This window comes from Rousettus aegyptiacus, unplaced genomic scaffold (genome assembly GCF_014176215.1).
Source record: "Rousettus aegyptiacus isolate mRouAeg1 unplaced genomic scaffold, mRouAeg1.p scaffold_m13_p_2, whole genome shotgun sequence".
Classification (NCBI taxonomy): domain Eukaryota; kingdom Metazoa; phylum Chordata; class Mammalia; order Chiroptera; family Pteropodidae; genus Rousettus; species Rousettus aegyptiacus.
Genome location: NW_023416295.1, coordinates 173,348,465 through 173,361,983, shown reverse-complemented (window position 1 = coordinate 173,361,983; position 13,519 = coordinate 173,348,465). Strand labels below are relative to the sequence as shown.

The 13,519-nt window shown below is 50.0% G+C and overlaps 1 protein-coding gene across 1 annotated transcript in view; it reads left to right on the top strand.

The window, feature by feature from the left end:
* Positions 1-809: 809 nt before the first annotated feature.
* PACSIN2 (protein kinase C and casein kinase substrate in neurons 2) overlaps positions 810-13,519 on the top strand; it is a 96,422-nt gene continuing 83,712 nt past the window's right edge. The window contains exon 1 of the mRNA XM_016135780.2: positions 810-937. The gene's annotated coding sequence lies outside the window, so the exon portion shown is untranslated. The remainder of the gene's footprint in view (positions 938-13,519) is intronic.

Below are 13,519 nucleotides of genomic sequence, written 5' to 3'. Positions count from 1 at the left end.
TTTAGGAAGGGAACAGTTCTCTGTCTTATGGACTCTCTTCCAGGCCCGGCACAGGAGTCACAGTTTCAGAGTCCCCACCATTTTGTATCCAGCTTTTTTCTTGTCACATTTTTTGTTTAAGCATTTTCCCATATTTTGTTACACCGTCCTCATAATTGTTTTCAAGGTGGTGCTGTGGAACAGGCCTGGGGTCAGGCTGACCCCGGATTCTAATCCTGGTTCTGCCATTTACTCTTTATTCCGGGCCACACCCCAGCAAGTTACCCGGCATCAGTAGCCAAAGCCCTCCCTTGGGTTCTGTACCGCCCCCTCCACACACACACCTCTCTGCCCCTCCTTAAACTGAGCCTGTTCCAGTAGAAAACACTCTCGTGGCATGCGTCTGAGGAAGCCCTGGTGGCACTGGCTTCTCTGAGTGCCCTAGGGGGAGGAAACTTTTAGAAAGACTTCCCCGAACTCTCGGTCAGGTGCGGCGCTGCCTGCCCTGCGGTGCCACCCACCCCGGGGTGCTCGCAAAGCTGCGAAATCTCGCAGTCCACAGATTCTGAATCACTGCGGGTCACCACCCTCCTCTCAGCTGGTTAAGTAGACACTTCCCCTTTGATTGACAGGGGGAGCCGCCAATGGCGCCCAAGAGAGATCCCTTTTGCGCGCTAGGGGCGTGTCACTCCTCGCTCCCCTGGCCCAATCAGAGGCACCGAAGGAGCTGTGGGGCGGAGCCAGGCGCCCAGGAGCCAATGGGACGAGCGCCGCGGGCGCGGCGCGCTCGGCGCTGGCGGCAGAAGCGGCCGCGGCGGGGCAGGGTAAGGCCGGGCAGCGCTGCCGGAGCGAGAGCGGGAGCCGGGCCGCAGCCGCAGCCGCAGCCGGAGCCGGGGCTGGAGGCGCCGTCGCGGCGGAGCGGGGTGCGCGGCGGGCCCGCGGGCGAGCGGCGGCCGAGGTGAGGGCCGCGCGGCGGCGGTTGGGGCTTCGCGGGCGGCCGGGCCCGCGCCCTGTCAGGCCGCCGCGCTCCGCGAACTTCCTGTGGCCGCGGAGGGGGTGTGTTCCCGGCCGCCGCGCGCGCCGAGGGGTCCGCGGGCGCAGGCGGCGTGGGCCGGGGGGCGGGGGGCGGCGGCGGCGGCGGCGGCGTGGGCCCGCGGCGGGGCGCGGGCGGGGAGCGCGGGAGTGGGCCCGCGGGGTCCGGGGGCCGCCGCGGACGCGGCGCCGCGCCACGTCAGGGCAGACCCGGGGAGGGGCGCGGGCCGCGGGCCGCAGGGGAGCCCCGGGGCGCGTGGCCGGGAAGCGCCCCCGGGAGGGCAGGGCTCGGTCCGAGGGTGGCCTGGACGGAGGGGGCGGAGAGAGCGGGCCGGGCCCCAACGCGGATGCGCTTCTTGGGGCGCCTTGATGACCGTCCTCCGCTTCCTTCCTCCCCACCCTCCCTGGCCCTCTCCTGGCGCTCCGTGGGGGGCGGGGGCAGAGACCTCCCTTGCGAGCAGGTCCCGGGACTGGGGGGACAGGCCGGAGAGGCCGGCCGTGTTGGCGCGTCCGCCCTCGGAGTTTTCCCGGACTGTCGCCGGCTCTCAGAAACGTGAGCGGCGTCCTCCTGGGTTTCCGAGCCCGCCCGGCTCTCCCCGGAGGTCCAGGATTGCGGAGGGAGAGATTTCGGTTGCTGAATTTCAGTGGTTCGTTGGTTTCGGCTCCACCGGTTTTCTTTGCAGGACTTGGACAGGGGAGAGCGCTGGGCTGTCGTCTCCAGCCCCACACAGCTGCAGCCTTTGAGAACGCCGCTCTCTGGTTGGGTGATGGAGGGGAGGTGGTCTTCAAGTGGGTGTCCTTCCCGGGCCTTCTCTCCTTTACCCCAACTGCCCTGTGTTTTGGGGGTTGAGGCCAGTAGGCTGTTCACAGTCTCCAGGGCTACTCATTACACTGTTTACCAAACACTCCCTGGCTGTCCTGGTGAAAATCAAGAGACTAGCTCAAAAAATTTAAACGTGAGCTGCAGACAGTGAGCTCACACCTTCCTTCCTTCTTTTGCGGTTCCTCCCTCTGCAGTGATCCCCATAGCTGAAGTTCTGTTTTAACCCTCCTTGTGGGGTTGGAGCCCAGGGCAAGGGAGCAATGAGGTGGGTGCTCGTGGAATGCCAGCCCTCCCAGTCTCGCCCGAACTGTTCTTTTCCACTCCATTCACAAGCCCGCCTGCAGCCTCCTTACCGAGGCATTAAATAGGAGCCAGTGCAACTTGGGTTTCTTGTGATTCACTCAGGAAGCTCTCATCTCTGTGCATTTAAACTTAATTCCAGAGTCTGGCAACCTCCTTGGTGGTTGTGCTAGTTGAGATACGAGGCTACTCCATTAGAAACTTCTCTGTGGTGTGTTTCTCTTTTAACAATTGTCCTGAAGCTTCAAAGAAACTGGCCATTAGGCTGATGATATTTATTACTTGAGAAAGTAATGTAACACACAGGAGTAGATGAGTGATTCGGTCTGACTCTTTATTCACTTTTTTGGAGAAGAATAAAAACTCGTTTGAATGGAAATGGCATTCTTAGCTCATGCTGTTTGGGAACTAGAACTTTATTACTTTTAGTCTCAAATGTATAAGGTTGCGATGTTGAAGTAGAATAAAAGTATGCATATGTCAAAACAGTTTCCGGGTTTTGAACACAGCCTGCTCCTGGGAAATAAGTTGGCTTTCTCCAGTCCCGGTACCCAGTGCAGATCTCTGATGGCCTGGCCATTTTGGGGGTGGGCACTGGGGGGTGTCTGTCCTTAAGTTTTTTGTTTCATCTCTATTCACTTCGAAGTCCATACAGACTAAGTTAAGAACATGATATTCAGGCTTCCTGATTCCTTCAGGTCATCTGTCGTAGCAGGGCGTTATGGAATATCAAAAAGATTGCATAGATTCCTTAATAATAATAATAGCACCTTTGTGTTCAGAGATCCTGCTAGTATTTACCAAATGCTCTCTGGCCACCCTCACCTGAACCTCTCAGCTGACTTGGGCCTGCCTTCTTATCTGCCATCACATTGTAATGGTGGCTTTGTGGAGGCCACCCTGCAGATTATAGGAGTAATGACCACCTTCCCTCCAGTGATAGTGCTGGCTCAGTTTCTTTCCAATTAGATTGCATGGAACTGCAGCTGCATACCTGAGGGCCGCAACGCCTTAGTTGTGACATCAGTTTGCATTCCACAGGTAGCTACCTTTCTTTCTGGCCCTTGCAGTGATCTTTCACTTACCTTGTCAGTGAAAGCATTGTCAGTGCCTGAAATTAGACTCCTGGCTGGTCCCAGTGGTGGTCCCTGGGACGGCTGCGTAGGAATTCCTTCAGGATTTAGTATCAGTATTAAAGGAATTCCTTAACATTCAGATGATTATGCTGTCTGCTTCCTGGAGACAGTCTTAAAAGAATTCTGAAAGTATTCTGTGCAATGCAACATTCTTGATGTATGTGTAGTTCCAGAGGTAACTGTTTGAGGGAAAACTGCTGTCTAAAAGCACAAGCTTTGGTATTTTGATTAAAAACACACATAAAACAACAACAAAAACTCCTTTCTTTAGTTATGTATTGACTCGTGTATTCTTATGTTTGCACATTTATCTGTTTGCTTGATAAAACAGAGTCCCATGTCTTTTTTGTTTCCTAGAATAAAATCTTTATGTTTAAAAATTGAAATATATTTGACATATAACAGTGCATAAATGTAATTTTTTAAAAATTTCGATATTAAATCATTTAATTGTTTCCTGGCTCCAGGCACTGAACTAGACAGAATGAGAATACAGAAAGGAATACAGTGCAGTCTCAGCTATCACAGGCCTTAGCAAGAAGCCTTAAGAAGGAAAAATAAGGATAGAAACTTTGCTGTAATGTTAGAAACCAAGTGTATGGTGGCTTGTGTAACATACCGTATGACTCCGTGAGGTTTCTGTGACTTTTTTCCTCCCTAGAAATGTGGGATGGTAGAGTGGGAGGAGGACGGGTGATGACTCTGTCTGGCCCTTCCCTGACTAACCCTGAGGCCTGAGACGATCACATTGTCTTGGTTCTCAGTTTTCATATTTGTAAAATGAGGGACGTATAGGTTCTTAACCCTTGAGAATCTGCTAAGTATGGGCTCCAGCCCAGCAAGCACACATGCGGACAGCTTCAGAGGCCTGGACCCAGGTGAAACACTCCTGGATCATCTGTCTCATCTCTAATATTCTGTAATCCTATTTTCCCGGTCATCTTTGAGCTAATAATAATGATGAGTTGTATTTATAGAGGACACACTCCAAAGCGTTTTCACCTCTCATTTTTTTGTCCTTAAAACTTTTCTGAGTGGTGTGGGTGGTGAGGGATAGTCTTTTTTGTGTTAAAGAAAGGGGTACCAGGCAGGCCACCACCTTAGTGGGATCACACAGCCAGAGGCCTGCCCTGGGACCAGAACCGAGGCTTCTGGTTGCCAGCTTGGGTTTTTTTCCATTAGGTTTTATTTCCTAGGTGGTTGTCATTACGAGTTATGTTTGGCAGTGCAAATATCCCAGAATGTGTCACTTGCAGAGGAAACTATTTGTTCATCCGCTGAAAGGACTGTTTATTGTCTGAATTTGGATCACTAAACACCTTTCTGCCTCGCCTTCAAAAGGTGACTTATTTTGTTTTTGTTATTTTTTTTCTTGCCATATTTTCCATAGGGACACATTTGTAATATTTGAGTGTTTTGAACTGACTTGTTTAATGTTTACCAATTAAAGAGTACATTGAAGTGATTACTTCCCAGTTGCTTAGCACTTGAGAAACTTGTGAAATAAATGTTAAGTGAAAATTACAAATCTTTGACTTGTTTCATCCAAATATGTCCTCACAGACAAGACATTCCCTGCAGCCTGGAGGCCCCTCCCTTGGCCCAGAGCTGCTGGGTGGGTTTGAGAATTGAGTATGGATTGTGCCAATGACCAAGACTGTCCAACAGTGGCTTCTTGGGGCCTTCTGGCTAGATTCTGAATATTTTAAGGACTGATTTTTTTCCAGTTTATTGACAGTACAGAGTGTGAGCTATATAAAGATCTCATGCCTACATACTAAGAGTAAACTTCAAAGCCTCATAGGTGTTAGACGGTTTATTACTGATGAAAGAATGATCTGTCATGAGGATGTTTCACATACTTGACATGGGGGTCCCAGGGTGGTGTACGCGTGCATGTGTGTCCATGTGTCCTCCTGTCCTGTCCTGTCACATCCGACACCTGTAAGGAGATGGACCTTCATCATTCACTGTCCAAGCATGAAGAAAGGCATTTGTTCGTTTCACGATGCGTTTCTTTAGGGTTCCCGAGAGGGCGAGGCGGACACACGCAGCCTCTTGGACACTGCACGTGGAGCCTGACGTCACGTGTCAGCTTCCCTAAGCGGATCGCTCACTAGAGAGAGGAACTGGCGGAGGCGTAGAGGCAGTCAGTGAATTCTACATTGAGCAATCGAAAGTTTCCAAAGTAGAAGCCTGGTCAGGAGATGAGGCTGTCAGAGGGCAAGGCCCCTGATGAAGCGTGTAAGCTGCTGCCATGTGCAGGGTTGGCGTCCAGTTAACCACGGACCTGCCGTGAAGCCCCCTTCGTTAGCTCCGTGACTGTGCGTGTGAGCACTGGCTCTGACCGGGAGACCGCACCTGCAGGTCAGCCCTTCTCTGCCAGTGGCCTCCGGCCCGCGGTTCACATATTGATAGGGGGGCAGGGTTGTCAGTAGTGAGCTCGGGATTGCCTTTAGTGAGGCTGCTTTGTTGAAGTGCCAGCTTTTTATTTTAATTTCTGGGCTGAGAGGCTTCGGAGGGAGTGTATGTGGGCAAAGGGAAGTGACTGAGGTGGGTTGGAGGGGACCATCCTGGCCACTGTGTGTGCAGTGCCCCTGGCACCTGGCTCCAACCACGGCTCTGGGGTTTCAAGCTTAAGGTGACTCTGGAACTCTGTAGAGGCAGCTCAGTCAGGAGGCGGGCCTAGAAGCAGTCACGTTTCATAGTGACAGTAGCAAATAGCGTGTACACAGTAGAGGAGACTGAGAAGGGCGAGTGACTGTCCTCAGAACTCTGCAGAGAGCCGACCTTGAGGGAGGTGACTTAGGAGTGGTTTTGCCAGGTCCACAGGCATTTTCCAGGCGGCAGTGACCGGAAGGAGAGGCCAGGCAGAGGCGCAGAGCTGCAGAGCACCTTGGGCGTAAGTGGCTGGCGCGAGAGGAGCCACCGAGGGTGGAGGGAAGGAAGGCTGGTGGGCAGGCTCGGGTCGTGCGCCCCCTCCCGAAGGATGGAGATCCACGCCGAGCCGTTTCGGGGTAGTAGACACAGCAGGTGGAAGCTCTGTGCAGAAGTGGGAAGGCAGTTGACAAGTCGAGGATGCAGGTGGCGGAGGGGTGGTTCAGGTGGCTCATTTTAACAAAGGTCACCTATGTCCCCAGAGACTCGAGGATTGATATCAATGTTTCTAGGAGCAGTGGCTAAAGTCTGACAAAAGAGGCTCCCAGACGGGCTTGGCATCAGTCTAGACTGTGTTTCTTTGCCTGCGTTTACATTTTTGGTTGGTAATGTGGCAGCTGCCTGAGTTTTGCTTCTCTTTCCATGTGATTTGTGCTCACAAATCCATGCAGTCAGTATGTAACTTGCCCTGCCTTTCCTGCAGAAAAAAGGGGATGGCACAGGAAGGCACAGGAAGGAGGTAACGTGGTCAGAGTCACACAGGCCTGGGTTGGGGTTCTACTCCACCTTTAGGTGACTGTGTGGCCTTCCTTGGCCAAATGCTTCAACATCTCTGAAACCCGATGCTGACAGGCTGATGGAGGGCAGTGCGAGGTGATGGACCCGAGAGCACAGCATCTGTCCTGGCCTGTGGCGCTGGCCCAGTAACTTCGGTATTGCTCAAAGTCCGATGTCTACTTAAGTGAATTTGCTAATGAGGTGAACTGTACTACCTTTAAAGTGTCCAAGTCAATGTTATGTTGTCCAGTTTTATTGAAAATCATCCCGAAACGTGTTATTTTCTTCTCCAGCCAAAGTCTATTTATGTATGTGGAACTTTCTTTGGTGATCTGGGTCACAGAATGCTGTCAAGGTTGTCGATATGGGTGAGGCCTCTGGCCCTGTGTGGAGTACCCCCCATCCTGGCCCTACCGGCCCGATTCCCTTCTTCTCGTCACCTCTGAGCTTCTGTCCTCTTTGTTGGGGTGAAGGCCTGAAGGTGGCCATAGCCTCTCTGATTTTCAAGGGCTACCCTGTCACACAGAGGCCTTTGCTCTCTCTCGGTTGGTGATTCTGTGCCTGAGTTGAGTGTTATAGGTTATAGAAAGCCTGACCCTGGGAATGGGATGTGACTGTGACTAGACTTAGTGACTCTTAGAGTTGGAAGGGAGCATATGGGATGGTAACTCATACTTAGGTGATAAAAGATATGAAAACTGGAAAAGGAAATTATAAAGCTATGTGTACACTGATCACGGGTAAAATGTTATTAAAATAACATACAGCAACAATGCCAGGGTTGTAGAATGATGGAAAATTTCTTGTTTTCCAGGCTATACCATTGCCCTTTAATATTTAAGTAATAACTTGACTTTATAATTAGGATAAATATATATAAAACCAGGTTGATTGTGTAGGCATTTGCAGTTTACCGAGAACTTTCCATAGCCCTCATTTTGTTTACAGAGCATGCTGGTTGGTTTGCTCCCTTCTTCGTTGTTCAGAGGAGAAAAAGAAGGGCATTGGAGGGTGGGTGGTTTTGCCTGAGGCCGGTGGGCCAAGACCCCACACAGGCCTCAGTCCAAGTCCCTAGCTCCCTGGGAGCCTAGTTATGGGGCCTCTGCTGGGGCTGGTGCGCCGTCTTCAACATGCAGAATAAACTGTGGCTAGTGTTTTGAAGTTTCCTTTTCCACCGAATGAACTTTTATTATTATATACTGATGTCCAAACCATAGTTTGTGAACATTTTTATGTTTTAAACTACGTTTGTGTTCCATGGTATCCAATTATATTGTTGCCAACTGAGTGTGCCAAGTCTGTGAGTTGTGGTCTTCAGAGGAACCACAGAGCAGGCCCTGCTCCCCACCGGGACCTCCAAGCCCACTATTAGTGGGTTTCGTAGCTGACTGATTGCTGGAGGATGGAGCTGGCTTGCCTGGGTGCCCATTAGCATGGACACGACGATGTTTTAATCAGGGAAGCAATTGTGACCTCTACACCAGCACAGGTATCATCAGCTAAGGAGCCTGGGCAGTGAGTGGACCAGGCGAGGGTGGGGCAGATCAGGAGTGGGGGCAGATCAGGGCTCCTGGGACAGGCCTCTGAGTTCGGGGGTTTCTGAGAGACCATGCAAGAAGCTCTCCATTCCTCATTTAATTCTTGCACAAGGTAGCGTTAACTCCGCCCTTCGTATGGGTAAGCTGAAGTGCTGGGAGAGGACATGACCTTCTCAGGCATGCTATCAGAGCTAACCCTCCACCTGGCTCCCAAGCACACTCATTTCACTTATCTCGCTGCCTTGAATAAGTGAATTCTGAGTCACTCACCTGCAAATATGAAAATAATGTTTAAAAGGTAATCTTCCCCACCTCTCAGAAGCAGAAACAAGGCAAGTCATGTGGTCTTTTGTTTTATTTAAGATAGGATCTGTGCCTGCAACTAACTTGGTTAAGATAATCTGAAAGTTTGTTATAGTTTATGCAGCAGGGAGATAAGGGAAGAAAGGGAGAGGCAGCCTCGCCCGGGCGCTGGTCGGGTTTGTCCACCTGTTCCCTGACTGCCCTGCCGCCCCTGCCCGAGGATGCGGAGGGCCTGGCTCAGGAGTGCTCTTGCCTCACCTTCCACTCGCTGCCTTTTGAAAGGTGTCACATGCTATTATAAAGCAGTTAGCAGGGGGAGAAGACATTCCACTTCTGTAGAGCACTGCTTTTGCTCCACGCTTTGTAAAAATGTGAAAGAGCTACACATTTTGTTGACATCGTGATATCAAATAAAGATTGTTTGTGCAGGTAAATTAGAGCCAATGCTTGTTTTATGTTTTGGATAATCTTCATTTTTCTGTCGGAAGTGTTTTTTTTTTTTTCATATTTTTTAGGCCTTTTAAATATTGAAGGTACAACATAGAAAACAGTTTTCTGAGTGAAGAACTCTCTTTGTATTTTACCTTGCGCACACGCAGGGGTTTATTATGTATCGTAGAAGCCACAGCTGCCACCTACCAACTGCCTACTTTGTTCCAGGCTTCAGAAGAGGCGAGGCAGGTGTGTTGCCTCTGTCCACCTCTGAGGTTACTAGTTTGAACATGAAGACGCCGCAGGTAGTGAGATCCTGTACTTAGTCCAAGGTCACTCAGGTTGTAGACAGGGGAGAGAGGCTTTTAAACCTGCACTCACTACATTGTTATGATTATATAATTCAAATTTGTTTAAAAATTTTATCAAAATTTTTCATGCTTTTACGGATGTCTTTAAAAAGACTTGATGGTTGCATAATCCTGTAATAAGATTAAAACAGCCCCCCCCCCCCCCAATCCTGGGCATTTTAGGTTATTTCCACTTTCTTTGCTATTGTAGGTGAATTTTCAGTTGACAATTTCATTTTTCTTTTTTTTAATCTGTGTAACTAGTTCCTGGGGATAAATTCCCAGAAATAGAAGTGCTGGATTAAAGGATCTGCACATCTTACAAGGTTTTGAAAGCCTGCTCTGTTGCTTGTGAGTTTATTTTTCTGATATCTATGGGTGAAAATGTTGACAGATTCTTTCTCTTTAAGATGCCTTAGCCTTTAGAACTTCCAAGTATCTGTGAGATAAGAAACTTTTGTGAGGGTTTCTTAAATGAGTCACATTTCCTTCCTAAGTTTCTGGATATCGTTTTACTTGAATCAGATGCTTTACTTTTTTAAGCAAGAAACAGTGTTTGAAAAAGTCCTTCCTACTTAATTAATGTGTTAACCACCTGAGCTGAGGTTCTCCATTCCCAGGGTCGTGAATGTTTTTTGTGGCTGCCTGCCTTCATCAGCCCAGTCGCCGGGTACTCCGAACCACAGTGTTTCTTAGAATTCGTTCTTGTTTTCTTCACTTCCAGTCTCCATATTGGGAAAGACTCTGCAAGGTTGTTTGCCCTGGGGCACCCTTTAAGCTGATGTGGGATCTTGGGATCCTCCGATTTATTTGCCAGAGTACCTCGTCGATGCTGCCCTCTCGGATGCCCGTAGCTCTGTTCGTTGCTAGACACACACCTTGAAGAACGTATTGTGCGGGTCATAGGGTTGGTGCTTTCTCTCTCTCTTTCTCTCTGTCTTTTTTGTTTGCTCGTTCGTTTTACTGTTCTGAAGTCACCGTGTTTTTCCCTGTGTCCCTTCGCCATAGGTTGGCTTTTCCCCCTGCTGCTGTCCTTTAGGAATTCACCCTCAGATTGAGTGGAGTCCTGTTTTCCTGGTGGCTCATTTTCCAGAGTCTGCAAAGGAAACCTTACTTAGGAGGGACAAGAAGGGAGCTCAGGTGGGGAGCAGTGTCTGGACCTCAGCTCTCCCCCTTGCGTTTCCGCCCCTGGATTCCGGCAGGTTCTCCATTATGCCCCCTCCCCCACGGGGGCTGCTTCCCCTTTAGTTCTCTGGCCTCACTACAGACAGAAGCTCTTTTCTTGGTTCCTCTTATCCTTGCTAAGAAATGCTGACATTCACAAGAAAACAAAACAAAAAAGACATTACTACACAGTAAGGTAGAAGTAAGAGGAAATGATCACAAGCAACGCAGAAGCACAACAAGAGTCTTGTTTCCCGGGCACAAGTGGGTTTTTGGTGCCAGCACCGTGGGGCTCACCCAACTGCATTGGCTCGGCCGGCATTGCCTGGCTTCCTGCCTCCCCTCTCCGCCCGTGTTTATTCTGTCAATAATTCCAAATTTTAGAGTAATGCTTTGCTCAATGTTTGGCAGTCGGTGTTTGTATCGCAAGTATGGAAATTGTACTTTGCCCTGGTTTCCACCTATGCCTAAACAAGTCTACGTTGGCTGTTGCCTGGACAACTGGCTGAGCTGTTGGTTGTGTGCGTGGTGAAGGCTCTGGCGGGGCTGGACGGAGGCCCCGAGTCATCCCTAAGGCTTCTCAGCTAAGCCCGATGGTAACGACCAAGCCCGAGGCACAGGCTCTTAGCTTCTTTTTGTCCTTTCCTCATAAGTCATGGAAAATATTAATGCGACTGGGTCATTGGAGTGCTGGAGTGTGTCTGCTTTTGTGAAACTGACAAATACTTCGTAGAGTAATTTCCATGCTTATCTTTATTTTACCTTTAATGCTACTTTGATTTCCTTCTGGATTTCTTACTTTCCTTTTTGCTCTTCCAGGTGTGGGTCTGAAGCTGCCCTGCGCCCGTGCTGTGGGTATGTGCAGGAGACACTGTTACATCAGCAGCTCTGCGGGCAGGTTGCCTGGGCGGGAATCCCAGCTCTGCAGTTTATTGTGGGACCTCGGGCCAGCCACTGCCTCTCTCTGCACCTCAGTTTCCTCACCTCTAAAGTGGGGATGAGGATAGGATTGTTGTGAGCACTGGTCGAATGACTGTGCCCCACACCTGAGACAGTGCCGCACCTGGAAAGCCCCACGTGGCGCAGCCATGGGTGTGCCTCTGAGCCTCCCGGCCATCCTGCCGCGTGCCTCTGTGGTTCCCACTTACAGTTGAGGGAAACAGGCTCGCAGAAGCTTCGTCACTCTTCAGACCGGATCTGCCATTAGGTTCTCCCTTTAGCACATTGGTGGTCCCCCACAGGGCCCTGGCTCTTCGGGGCGCTTGCAGAGGGACTGCTCATTCAGGGCTGTGCTCGCCAGGAGTAGTTTGTAGGCAGAAGTTTTACTGGCCCTGTACACACACAGACACCATTTTTATATTACTGTGTATAAATGATGTTGTACTTAACGATTCATAAAATACCGGTTCATTTTAAAACTTGAATTTATATTCAGCCTTTTGCCATCTTGATTTCACTGAATGCCGAAAGTGCATCTAGGGAGCTAGGGACTTTGCTGTTGATCCTAAGGAGTCCTTTTTGTGGGTTCAGTAGATGTTTCTTGCTGCCTTTTTCCTGCCCCGTATTTCAGAGCCTGTGTACGCCTCCCAGGTCAGGGCACGTGGGGGAGATGGAGCCCCCAGTGTGGCTGGGCTGAGTTGTGAACTGGAAGCAAGGTTGGGAGCTCAGAATTCATAGTAGGTTCAAACAGGAGTGCCTGAAGTCCCGTGGGTGCCAAGAAGGAGCTTACATCCAAGAGGCGTCGAAGGACGTCTGCTGGATGCCTCGGCTTCCTGGAGGTGTGGATTCTGGCTCACCCTCCCCGTTGCTCCTGGGGGCTCTGCATGGTGCACGATGATTTTGTTTTGTTTGGTTTTAATCGAATAAATCCCACTCCCTCCTTAACCTGGGACTCTGTTTGGAAGGTACATTCCCACATGCAAACCATGGACCTAAAGTCAGGGCCTGCCGGTGACTGAGCGGCGGTGACATGGCAGCTGGCTCCCGAGAATCTTCTCTTTTCTAGGAAAGCTCTCCTCTTTGTGAGATTTCACTCTGCGTCTTTACTGCCTGACTCACCTAACCTTGGTCGTTGGTGTTCTGAGACATGGGCCTAGAACCCAGCAGTGTTTCTTGACCTGCATTTGGGTCTCAGATCTTCACAGTTTCATGAAAATAGATTCTCTCTATGCCAAAATGGATGCAAACATTTTTGCATGCAATTCCAACAGATTCACAAATCCCCATTCATTTATTCAAATGTTTGAATGTCACGTGCCAGGTAAGGTTCTAGGCAGTGAGGCTACTGCAGGAACACAGTAGACCGAGACCTTCCGTTCTGGTGGGGGAGGGAGGCGGTCCACAGAGCGCGGTTAGACGACCCCTGTCCCAGGGCGGGAGGCCAGGCCTCATTTGCCTGCTTGGGGCTCAGGCTCATCGCCAGCCTCCCCGTTCCCTTCCAGCTGTCACCTTCTCAAACTGGGTTTTGACTTCACCATCAGGGATTTGGAAAATTTAATATTTACCGAGGCTTATTTTGTGCCAGTCGCCCTACTCTCCATGTGTGATCACACTTATCCTCTGACGACTTTGTTTTGCAGGTGGAAAGCTGGGAGTTGAGAGGGGCAGTGACAGGCCTCATGGCTGGGAAGCACGGGGTGCACCTTTGGTTAGTGTGTTGCTTGGTGACCAGCTCTGAGGACATCATCAGAAATGCCAACAGAAATTAAATGTGACCATTTGTTCTAGACCGTCTCCATCCTCTGGTTCCCGTAGCAGCCAGAAAGTTAATCTTTATATGACAGTCACGTCACAGTGCCTTGTCAGGATGGAACATGGGCGGAACATGCTTTCAGGCCTCAACATGGTAGACATTATAGACACTTGAAGTTACCAGATACATGTATTTACCGTTAGCAGAACTGCTGGATCCCATCATCGGTCCCGAGTAATTGCCTCACAAATGACACACTTGGCTGAAGATTTATACGTACACTGGTTTTTCCATACTCGACACTTGTTTTCTTGCTTTAAGTTTCAAGGCACTGC